At 41.3% G+C, this 11406-nt stretch overlaps 1 pseudogene; it reads left to right on the top strand.

The window, feature by feature from the left end:
• The first annotated feature begins 363 nt into the window (after window positions 1-363).
• LOC121754734 lies at window positions 364-10913 on the top strand (annotated as a pseudogene).
• Window positions 10914-11406: the final 493 nt, after the last annotated feature.

The following is an 11406-nucleotide window of genomic DNA, read 5'->3' on the forward strand; positions in this document are numbered from 1 at the left end:
CAATTCTTGTGGTGGAAATTCGATGTTTTTTTGTGCAAAGTAATTTTGTTTGATGTTTTAATATGTCAATTACTTTTACATTCAATATTAGTAAACCACTTTTCAACTTTTGAAGACCAATAAATACAATAGAATAAACGCATATAGTTAGGATTGGTTGAGATTTAGGATTTAGAAGATATATAAATGAGGTTATACTCAGCACAAAATAAAAAGAACAAACAAAAAAGCCTTCCACAAAGAAAAGAAAATATAAAAATCAAACTTTTGCTCAAATTAAACATACCTTTATCACTCCTCTCTCCTACTTGAAAAGTAGCTCAGTATGTTCCAGAAAACCATAATTAGCCAACATTTCTCCTGTGTGTGTCTCCCTTTTCCTTGCTGACAAATTGACATATACCCTCCTGCCTTCGATCTATTTTCCCATCCACAACATTTCATCTTGTTTTTTCCCTTTCTCTCTACTCTCTCTAAATCCGTAAATCTCACAAATTGTCCTTTAATTAGCTTCTCTCTGGAAAGCTCTGCCACCATGCTTGACAAAGCCACGAAAATCTTGCTGTGGGCCATCCATCTATCCTCCCTCTTCATCACTGCATTCTCAGCCGAAGACGCCATCAACATTGGGCCAATTTTCTCCCTAGGCACCATCAACGGCAACGTGACAAAGATCCGCTGCCGCCGACGTCAACTCCGATTAAACATGCCCACGGTTCACGAATCGGCGGTTCCGGTTCGGAACCGCCGGTTCCGGTTCGGTCGTCTTCGGAACCGGATCCGAACCGTGAGGCTATTTCACGGTTCCGGTTTCGGTTCGAAAAACGGCGGTTCCGGTTCCGGTTCCGGTTCGGAACCGCCGGTTTTCCGGCGGTTTTGGCGGTTCCGGTTTTCGAACCGGCGAAACCGGCGGTTCAATTATTATTATTTTTTTTAAAATTTGAAATTTGGCTTTATACAATAAATTGGAACAAGACAATGCATAATTCAAGCACAAATAAGACGAATAAGGAGGAAATGAAATAAATTTTATTGATTTTGAGTTGTAACGGACAACGATACATTACAATTTACAATACATAAGTATACAATACAATACAACAACATACAACAATATAATATAATTTACAAGTGTCGTCGCCTCGTGGGACTCGGAAGGTAAATAAAAAAAACATGAAATGGGGGGAAAAAGGAAAAATTGAAAAGGGCTTGGGATCAACTTAAACTTTCAAAGTTAAACTTTTCAAATTTAAGTTGAGTTGCCTACGTATCCACAATTTTATTGAGGAATCAAAGCCCACGTAGTTCTCTTACCTTAGGATCAACCATTTTTTCTTGCAAAATGTTGCCCATTTTCTAAGCAAACACATATCAGCACGCCATATACACATTGCTGCATTTCTAATAGGGGCAATTTGATCTTCCAAAGCAATCAATGCATCTCGAACACACATAGTCAGAATATTATTCAAGCATGGAAAAAATTAGCACTAATACATAGTTTGTTCTGATTTTTTCCATGATAGATGCTTGAATAATGTTCTGACCATGTGTGTTCGAGATGCATTGATTGCTTTGGAAGATCAAATTGCCCCTATTAGAAATGTAGCAATGTGTATATGGCGTGCTGATACGTGTTTGCTTAGAAAATGGGCAACATTTTGCAAGAAAAAATGGTTGATTCCGAGAAGAATTGTACTTGAAGATCATTAAAATATATTCCCCATTTGATAAATATCTTATTGGTGAAAAAGTGGGTATCTTTGAGGCAGATGGTACTGGAACACAAATTTATATATGGAATCTGGATGATACTTCAAGATCATATATAAATTTGTGTTCCAGTACCATTTGCCTCAAAGATATCCACTTTTTCACCAATAAGATACTTATCAAATGGGGAATATATTTTAATGATCTTCAAGTACAACTTAGCAGCAACAACGATACATTACAATTACAAATAAAAAAACATGATGGGGGGGAAAAAATAATTGAAAAGGGCTTGAGCTCAACTTAAACTTTCGAAGTTAAACTTTTCAAATTTAAGTTGAGGTGCCTACGTATCCACAATTTTATTGAGGAATCAAAGCCCACGTAGTTCTCTTACCTTGCTTACCTTTTTGGTCGGCTGTGCTCGCCGTTCACCGCCCCCCGTCGACTCATTGCTAATGTTGAGTGCTCTCGCTTCTGACCTCGTCATCACCATCGGAAGAAAATTCTTCACCATCACTCTCTACACGGAAGTCGAAATCCGGCTCTTGTGCTCTCATGTCCGCCTTTGCCCAATCGTCAAGTAACATAGTGGCTTCCATGTTCTTGGCGGAGAGATTGCTCCTTCTGTCGTCTAGGACACAACCGCCGACACTAAAAGCTTGTTCAACGGCGACGGTGGAAGCGGGAACGACGAATATCTCCTTAGCCATGATGGAGAGTATCGGAAACTCTTTGTCATGTGTTCCCCACCAATTAAGGACGTCAATTTGTTGAGTAGGAGGACCTGCATCTTGAAAAATAGAGCGCGATTCCAAATATATATCTAATTCACTAGTCGCTCTAGTCCTATTGGTTGTAGTACCGTATAGATCTTGCAATTGTGATACTACGTCGGGATCAATCATGATATTGGTAAAATCCCCTCCACCAAAATCAAATGTAGACGGACTAGGAGGAGCACGTACCTGGTGAGCGGTGTTATACCGCATTTCATATTCCGCGTAGAGAGAACGAAGTGCACTATCTAACCTTAGTTTGATTTCATCAACATCCGGAATACTTAGTTCGAAGCATTCTCCTCTTGTCAAGCCCATTTCGCGGAGTTGGGAAAAATCCAAAGCGTGCAAACAACCATAGTACATGTCTAAAATTTTATAAACACCATGCAACTTCCACTTTGGATCCAAGCATTTTGCAATCAAAAACACATTTGGAATACCTGAAAAATATTTTAACCATTTTTCAACCATGTAAAACAAAATAGCCTTCAACTCAATGAATTGAGTATTTTTCACACAAGTTTTAAAACCAATTGCCACATACATGCAATGCTCCAAAACGCGCACAGAAGTAGGATAATAAACACCGGATAACTCAACAGTGGCATTTTTGAAAGCGCGGAATAATCGAAATAAATCCATGCTGTGGTCCCAACAAGCGGGTATCAAAATCAAATCAGAAGGAACATGAGGACAACTTCTAAAAAAATCACATAAATACTCAATGTGGTTCAAAGTCGACTCCAACATATCATATGTCGAGTTCCAACGAGTTGAAACATCCAAACGAAAGTTGGTGTACCTGCATTGCTTACCATGACAGTATCTCTTCCAAGCTCTACCAATAGGAGCTTTGTTATGAATCAACTTCACAGCAGTTCTAATAGGATCAACATACTTTTGCCACAAATCGATCGCCTCTTGAACACACAAATTCAAAATATGGGCAATACATCGCACATGAAAATATTTACCATCAATAACAGGAGAACATGCACTGATTAGTTCATCTATGCTAGCAGTGTTAGCGCTAGCATTGTCAAAACCAATAGAAAAAATTTTATTGATCAATTGAAATTCATTCAAAACTTGAATGATCAATTGAGCAATTGCTTGTGCAGTGTGTGGTGCGGGAAATTCCCGAAATGCAATCAAACGTTTGTTTAAAGTCCAACTGTGATCAACGAAATGCACAGTGATGCCCATATACGAATTTTTACAAAAACAATCAGTCCACACATCAGAACAAATAGAAACTTTATGCCCTAAGTTAATAATAAAGGTACCTAATTGCGCCTTCTTTTCCATGCATTGTCGAACAACGGCCCGAGTCATTGAAGTTCGACTCAATTTTCTTGCAGCGGCATTATAAACTTGCCGCATACTCGACTCAAAAGCATCGTTATCAAAAGCATTGAATGGAAAATGTTTCATAACGGCAAATCTAGACATCACATTAAGAGCATTTTTGTGATCATGTTTTAAAAGAGTATTGCTACACGTACCTGATGTTTGGGATGACCCGTCCCACTCCCGGTCCCGACTCCATGTTGAAAGTTGAGTTGAGTTTGGGTTGGAGCGATACCAAACTCGACCGGATGCGCTTTCTCCATGCGACGGGTAAATGTACCGTATCCTCCACCCCTTCGGAATGTGTATACGTTTTCGCAATAGTTGCAATACACATTATAAGTGTTAGGATCGTTACTATCTTGTACCTTCTTGAAATGTTTCACCATGATGTTGGAGGTTAAAGACCTTTCAGCTGGTCTAGGAGGTTGAGGAGGTTGTCCACGACCACGCCGACTCCTTGGTGGTGGTGGGGGTGGCATTTCTTGAACCTCTTCTACCTCCTCCCCCTCCTCCTTCTCGTCGTCATCATCATCATCGTCTTCATCAAGATTCACCGGTGTTGGAATTTGTTGAGAATAGGCACCGGGACCAGGAGCACCACTACCGATACCAACATAAGCATCGCCTTGGTATTGAGAGCGAGAGAGAGCAATAGCATGTGCCACATCTTGCTCTTCTCGAGCCTACAAAATAATATTTGTATTGTAAATACAAAATAAAATTATGAACAATAATGTAATGTAATTCAAAATCAATTAAATTAGTAGATAATAAATATTAACCTGCCACTCATCCATGTTCATTTGAGAAATTTCATCAATAACGGATCTCCGAGATGGCCTCTTGGCCTTTCCCTTTCCCTTATCAACACGACCTTCTCGGGATGAAGACATATTGCTATGTAGAAATGTAGAAATATGGAATAATATTTTTTTTTGTTTTAGCAATTGAGAAAGGAAGACAACTTATAGAACTACGGGAACAAGTATAAGTGTATAACAATGCGTAATAAGAGTAGCACTTGCGTAATTAAATGGAAGCACAATAGCACAAATGAGAAATTGGAGACAAAGAGAGAGAATTGGGAGATTGAAGAGAGAAACTCTTATTAACACAAGAGTGGGGTGAATGTAAATGAGGATAGAGGGGGGTATTTATAGATAAAAATGGGGGGGGGAAATGGAAGAATTCGAATTTGAAATTTGAAAAAAAAAATTGAATTTTCGCAAAAACCGGCAGTTTTGGCGGAAAACCGCCGGAACCGCCGGTTTTCCGGCCAAAACCGCCGGTTTCCGGGCCGGAACCGCCGGTTCGGTCAACGAAACCGTCTGCAAAAGCTGCGTCATGTCGCCTCGTTTCTCGCGCCGCATCCGGAACCCCTGAACCGGCGGTTAACCGCCGGTTTTCACGGTTAACCGCCGGTTAACCGCCCAAAAACCGCCGGAACCGGCCGGTTTTTCAGCTGAAAAGCTACCGCCGGTTGCCCCATCCACATGCCTTGAAATTAACACCCGAACCGGCGGTTCGGCCGGTTAACCGCCGGTTCCGAACCGTCCGGAACCGCCGGTTCGGTCACGGTTTCGGTTCGAAATATCTTGAACCGGAACCGGACCGCAACCTGAATTCCGACGGTTCCGGTTCGGGAAAAAGTCCACGGTTCCGGTTCGGAACCGGAACCGGTGGGCATGTTTAACTCCGATCCCACCATCCTCGGCCCCTCCAAACTCCTCCTCTCCGTCTACGACTCCAACTTCAGCGGCTTCCTCGGCATAATCGGATGTACATCTATATATATATATATATATATATGGTAGTGATCAAGATATAACTAATTTTAAGTGTATAACTAGAGAACAAATCTCAGCCACACAAATAAATGGAACAAATATTATTTATTTTAATAATGTAAAATAGACTAAGGGCATTTTCGGAAATTACTTTATGAAATTCATAAGCTGGAATTGAGAAATTCATCCAATTTCACCGGATCTTCTTCTTCCTCTATCTGCGCCACCGCCACCTCCGCCACCGTAGTCTCCGATTTTGGTGGTGCACGCACTGCTCCGAAGATCCGTCCGGAAATTTCTCCCACGTGACCGGCGACTACGGATCTGGAAATGTCGAATGCGCCGACGCCGTCATGGCGGCGATTCCATTTCAGTTCACTCATTGCTATTGTTATGTGTGACATGTTTTCTGAAGCCATGGTTAGAGGTTGAGAGTTGAAACTTCTTCAGCAAATAGCAGAATGAAATTTCTTATTTTCGTATTATGCATTTGATTGTTAGTCTTTCGGCTTCAGGATGAAGAGGATACATGCCTTATTATGTTGTATCAGTAAAGTTGAAGGAAAGCTCTTACTACATAGCCTGAATATTTGTTTTGGAAATCGACCCAAAATTTATTAGTTTATACATATTATTCTAATATACATAAGGCTTGAATGGTAGGGCTGAAAGTTCCTGAAAGGGCATTGTTCACCACCACTTCCCCCTGATTGGTAGCTATGATTTTACTTAACTCTTGTTTACAAAACACATCACTCTTATAATAAGATTTTACTTCACTCTTGTTTACAAAACACATCACTCTTATTCTGATTTTACTTCACTCTTGTTTACAAAACACATCACTCTTATTATGATTTTACTTCACTCTTGTTTACAAAACACATCACTCTTATTATGATTTTACTTCACTCTTGTTTACAAAACACATCACTCTTATTCTGATTTTACTTCACTCTTGTTTACTAAACACATCACTCTTATTCTGATTTTACTTCACTCTTGTTTACAAAACACATCACTCTTATTCTGATTTTACTTCACTCTTGTTTACAAAACACATCACTCTTATTCTGATTTTACTTCACTCTTGTTCACAAAACACATCACTCTTATTCTGATTTTACTTAACTCTTGTTTACAAAACACATCACGCTTATTCGGATTTTACTTCACTCTTGTTCACAAAACCCATTACTCTTATAATAAGATTTTACTTCACTCTTGTTTACAAAACACATCACTCTTATTCTGATTTTACTTCACCCTTGTTTAGAAAACACATCACTCTTATTCTGATTTTACTTCACTCTTGTTTACAATACACATCACTCTTATTCTGATTTTACTGCACTCTTGTTTACAAAACACATCACTCTTATTCTGATTTTACTTCACTCTTGTTTACAAAACACTTCACTATTAGCATGCTTTTACTTCACTCTTGTTAACAAAACCACTGAAGTGTTTTCTTTCCGCCATTTATTTATGCAAAATTCAACAAAATGTAGATCCCGTAAAATAAATATTGCTGTGGAATTCATTGATCAATCGTAAATATTTGCAAAAAATTCATTTACCAGAGGATGGGGATCAAGAACTGATCCTAACATAACTGTGGATTGATTATATATGGGGTTAAAATTCAAATGATTCTGGTAATATTAAATATTCTTGTTTCATATTATTATTTCCACTAAAAGAAAAAAGAAATAGAAAATGGGAATCCATGTTGCTAAGTTGGTCGGAGTTCCTGGAGGATCGGAGTCATTGGAATTAATCCTACAAAGAGGAGTAAATAATTGAAGAGAAGAAAAAGAAAGCTTAAACAAATAATAATATTGGGCGGAAATAAAAGAGAAAGTAAAAGGTATCTAGCTCTCAGCCCATCCTTCTTCGAGCTGAGGGCGGCGTCGATCGAATTTGGATGCGGCGGCTAGTATAATCTTGGCTAGAACGCCTGAGATCTCCTGCAAGCGCATCAAAATCCGTGGCGTTTTTTGGAGGCCTAGGCCTAGCCACATCAACGCCGCCAAGTACACCCGCAACGGCAGCCGACCGGTGCACGTCTTCATCGCTCTGCTCGCCTCCTGTGCTGCTGATCTCTCCTCGATCCCAAGCTTACGCCACCAGTTGTTGAAAACTCTCTCTGCCTTCACCAACCTCCTCTTCCTTCCGCAAGAGGATGAGGAGTCGTCGGAGTATACTTTGTTGGCCGGGGAAGAGGGAAGAGAAGAAGAGGAGAAGATGCGAACTCGGTTTTTTTTCAAATGAATTGAATTTGCAATGACGTAAACTATTTTTAGTTGTCAATGACCATTATACCCCGCTTTGTTATTATGGAGTAAATTTATGAGAGAAGAAGCTAATTTCTCCTTTAAATTCTAAAATTACATTTATTAATACTAGCCATTTATTTTTTTGATCGTGTGGCTATGATTTGTTCTCTAGTTATTTGATTAAGAGGTGTTTGCCATAGATCACTACCCTATATATATATATAATGTGTTGACATTTTCTGTTAACTTATCATCTGCTTAGTTCCTAGATCATAGTTTGCAGTTTTTACAATAAGAAGAATTCATTCATGCGCTTATGTTTAGAAAATCAAAAAAACAGGATTGCAGTATCTGGAGGCCGACACGGTCGCCATCATCGGCCCACAATCCTCCGGCATGGCCCGCACACCCTCTCACACCTTGCCAACGAGCTTCACGTCCCGATGCTCTCCTTCACCGCATTGGATCCCATCCTCGCCTCCCTCCAGTACCCTTACTTCATCCAAACAGTCCCCAACGACCTCTTCCAAATGGCCGCCATTGCCGACGTCGTCACCTTCTACAGCTTCAGAGAGGTTGTGGCGATCTTCCCCGACGACGAGCAGAGCCGGGGAAGCATCATAGCCCTGTCCGAGAAGCTCGCGGAGAGGCTCTGCCTGATCTTCTACAAAGCTCTGCTCTCCCTTGAATCCCTCGCCACGGCCGACGACGTCATGAAGGAGCTCGTCAAGGTCTCGATTCTCGAGTCTCGCGTTATCATCGTCCACGCTTATGCTGACGTCGGCCTCAAGGTTTTCGACGTGGCCTACAAGCTCGGGATGATGGAGAACGGTTATGTCTGGTTCGCCACGGCCTGGCTGTCGACTGTTCTTGACTCTCTCATTGTCTTTGCAGAGACTTGGCAGTCTCTGCAGGGCGTGCTCGCGGTTAGGCCTCACACCGCGGATTCTGAGAGGAAGAGGGATTTTGTATCGAGGTGGGAGAGGCTTAGCAACGGCTCGGTTGATTTGAATCCGTATGGTTTGTATGCGTACGACACGGTTTGGATGGTCGCTCACGCGATCAAGCCCTTTAGAAACAAAGGAGGTGTGATCTCCTTCTCCAACGACGGAATTTGGAAGGGTGTGGATGGGGAGGCCTTGAATCTCGGGTCGTTGAGCATATTTGAGGGAGGGGAATTGCTGCTTAGGTGCTTGTTGAAGACTAATATCACAGGGCTAACCGGGCGGTTTGCGTTCGATGCTGAGAAATCCGTGATGAGGCCGGCTTTCGACATTTTAAATGTGGTTGGGAGAGGTTACAAGAGGATAGGATATTGGTCTAACTACTCTGGCCTCTCTGTTTTGCCTCCGGAGATTTTGTATAGCAAAGCCCCAAATCGTACGAGTTCGAGCCAGAAGCTGAGGGCCGTGGTCTGGCCAGGGAAAACCACGGTGAAGCCACGGGGGTGGGTGTTCCCTAATAAGGCGAGGCAGCTGAGAGGGGATCCCGGATAGAGTTAGTTACAAGGATTTTGTGTCGAGGGATGAGAACACGAATGAGGTTCGTGGATACTGCATCGACGTGTTTGTTGCTGCGGTCGGGTTGCTGCCTTATGCAGTGCCGTACGAGTTCATATTGGTTGGAGATGGGCAGGCCAATCCTAGCTATAATGAGCTTACACACATGATTGTGTCAAATGTGAGTTTTGTGATATTTGATGATATTTGATATTTTTGTGTTATTAGATATTTGTAACTGTGTGTGTGTAGAGGTTTGATGCAGTTGTTGGAGACATAGCAATCGTGACGAACCATACGAAAACAGTAGATTTCACGCAGCCTTACACTGAGTCCGGGCTGGTGGTGGTGGCTCCGCTACGGAAGCTGAACTCGAGCCCTTGGGCCTTCATGCGGCCTTTCACTCTCTCCATGTGGCTCGTTACGGGCTTGTTTTTCTTGATCATAGGCTTCGTTATTTGGATTCTCGAGCACAAGCTCAACGATGAATTCTGTGGTCCGCCCCGGAAACAACTCATTACTATTCTTTGGTGCCTCCTCCATTCCTTAATTCCCATTCCATACACATACATTACATGATCATATGTTCTTTGTGTTGCTTTGTTTCATTTACACAGGTTTGGATTCTCAACAATGTTCTTTGCACACAGTAGGTTTTTAGGATAAATAAATAAACAAAACATAATAAAAACACGCATTTTATGTCATTTTTTATTATATAACTCCAAGATAGATGAGTTATCTAATTTAATAGTATGTACTACTACCTCCGTCCCCAAAAATTTGTTCCACTTTGACCCGGCACGGGTTTTAAGAAATGTAATGGAAAGTGAGTTGAAAAAGTTAGTGGATTGTAGGACCTGCTTTATATATTAGTTTTATAATAAAATGTGAGTATGAGTGAGTTAGTGGAATATGAGGTCCACTACAAAAAATGGTAAAAGTGAAATGAGACAAATTTTGGGGGACGGACGAAAATGGAAAACTCGGACAAATTTTTAGGAACGGAGGTAGTAATTTTTTTAGGAGAAAACACAGTGAGCACACTGGGACGGATGGTGATCATAATATGGCTGTTCGTAGTGTTGATAACAAGCTCGAGCAACACGGCGAGTCTGACATCGATGCTGACGGTCCAGCAGCTGGCGGCGTCGATCAAAGGAATAGAGTCGTTGGTGAGGAGCAACGACCGCATTGGGATCCAACAAGGCTCATTCACAGAGAACTAATTGATGGAGGAACTCAACATACCAAAGGGGAGGCTGGTGAATCTGAGGACGCCAGAAGAATCGGCGGAGGCACTAAACAGAGGAAGGGTGGCAGCGGTGGTGGATGAGCGTCCCTACGTTGATCTGTTCCTCTCCAAATACTGCATGTTTCACTAGAAGTGGCTGGGGATTTGTAAGTTTCTCTCTCACTCTCCTATTTTCTTCCATCTATAATCACACGACTTACATATTGGAGTACCTCATAAATTGCCAAAAAAAATCTTCAATTTGATCAAATTCTGATTCAACCTGTAAATTTAAGAGCTAGTGTCGTAAAAATATGAACTTTGAATTTATTCATTATCATCCCATGACATAAAAATTGGCGATTCTAACACTGTCGGAGAATGGAGAGCTCAAAAACATACATAACAAATGGCTGAACAAAGGAGCATGCACTCTTTCACACTCCCTTGATTCCGACCAACTTCAACTCAAGAGCTTCTGCCCACTTTTCCTCATTGCATGCTTTCTTGCGCTGCTCCTCTACTGCTGCTCTATCGCCTTCAAGTATAATAAGCACCATCCCGTCTCCACGCTTCTTGTCCTTTGTAGACATGAAGGAAGAGGATGAGCCAAGGACCACGTGGAAGAGAAAGCACTCCCACTCCCAATTGCGTGCTCACACTCACAATTAATTATATGTATATATTGATTGATTTATAGGACTCATTCATGCATTATATGTATGTGTATCAAACTACACTTATTGGACTTTGAAACCC

The sequence above is a fragment of the Salvia splendens genome, chromosome 11, assembly GCF_004379255.2.
Source record: "Salvia splendens isolate huo1 chromosome 11, SspV2, whole genome shotgun sequence".
Classification (NCBI taxonomy): domain Eukaryota; kingdom Viridiplantae; phylum Streptophyta; class Magnoliopsida; order Lamiales; family Lamiaceae; genus Salvia; species Salvia splendens.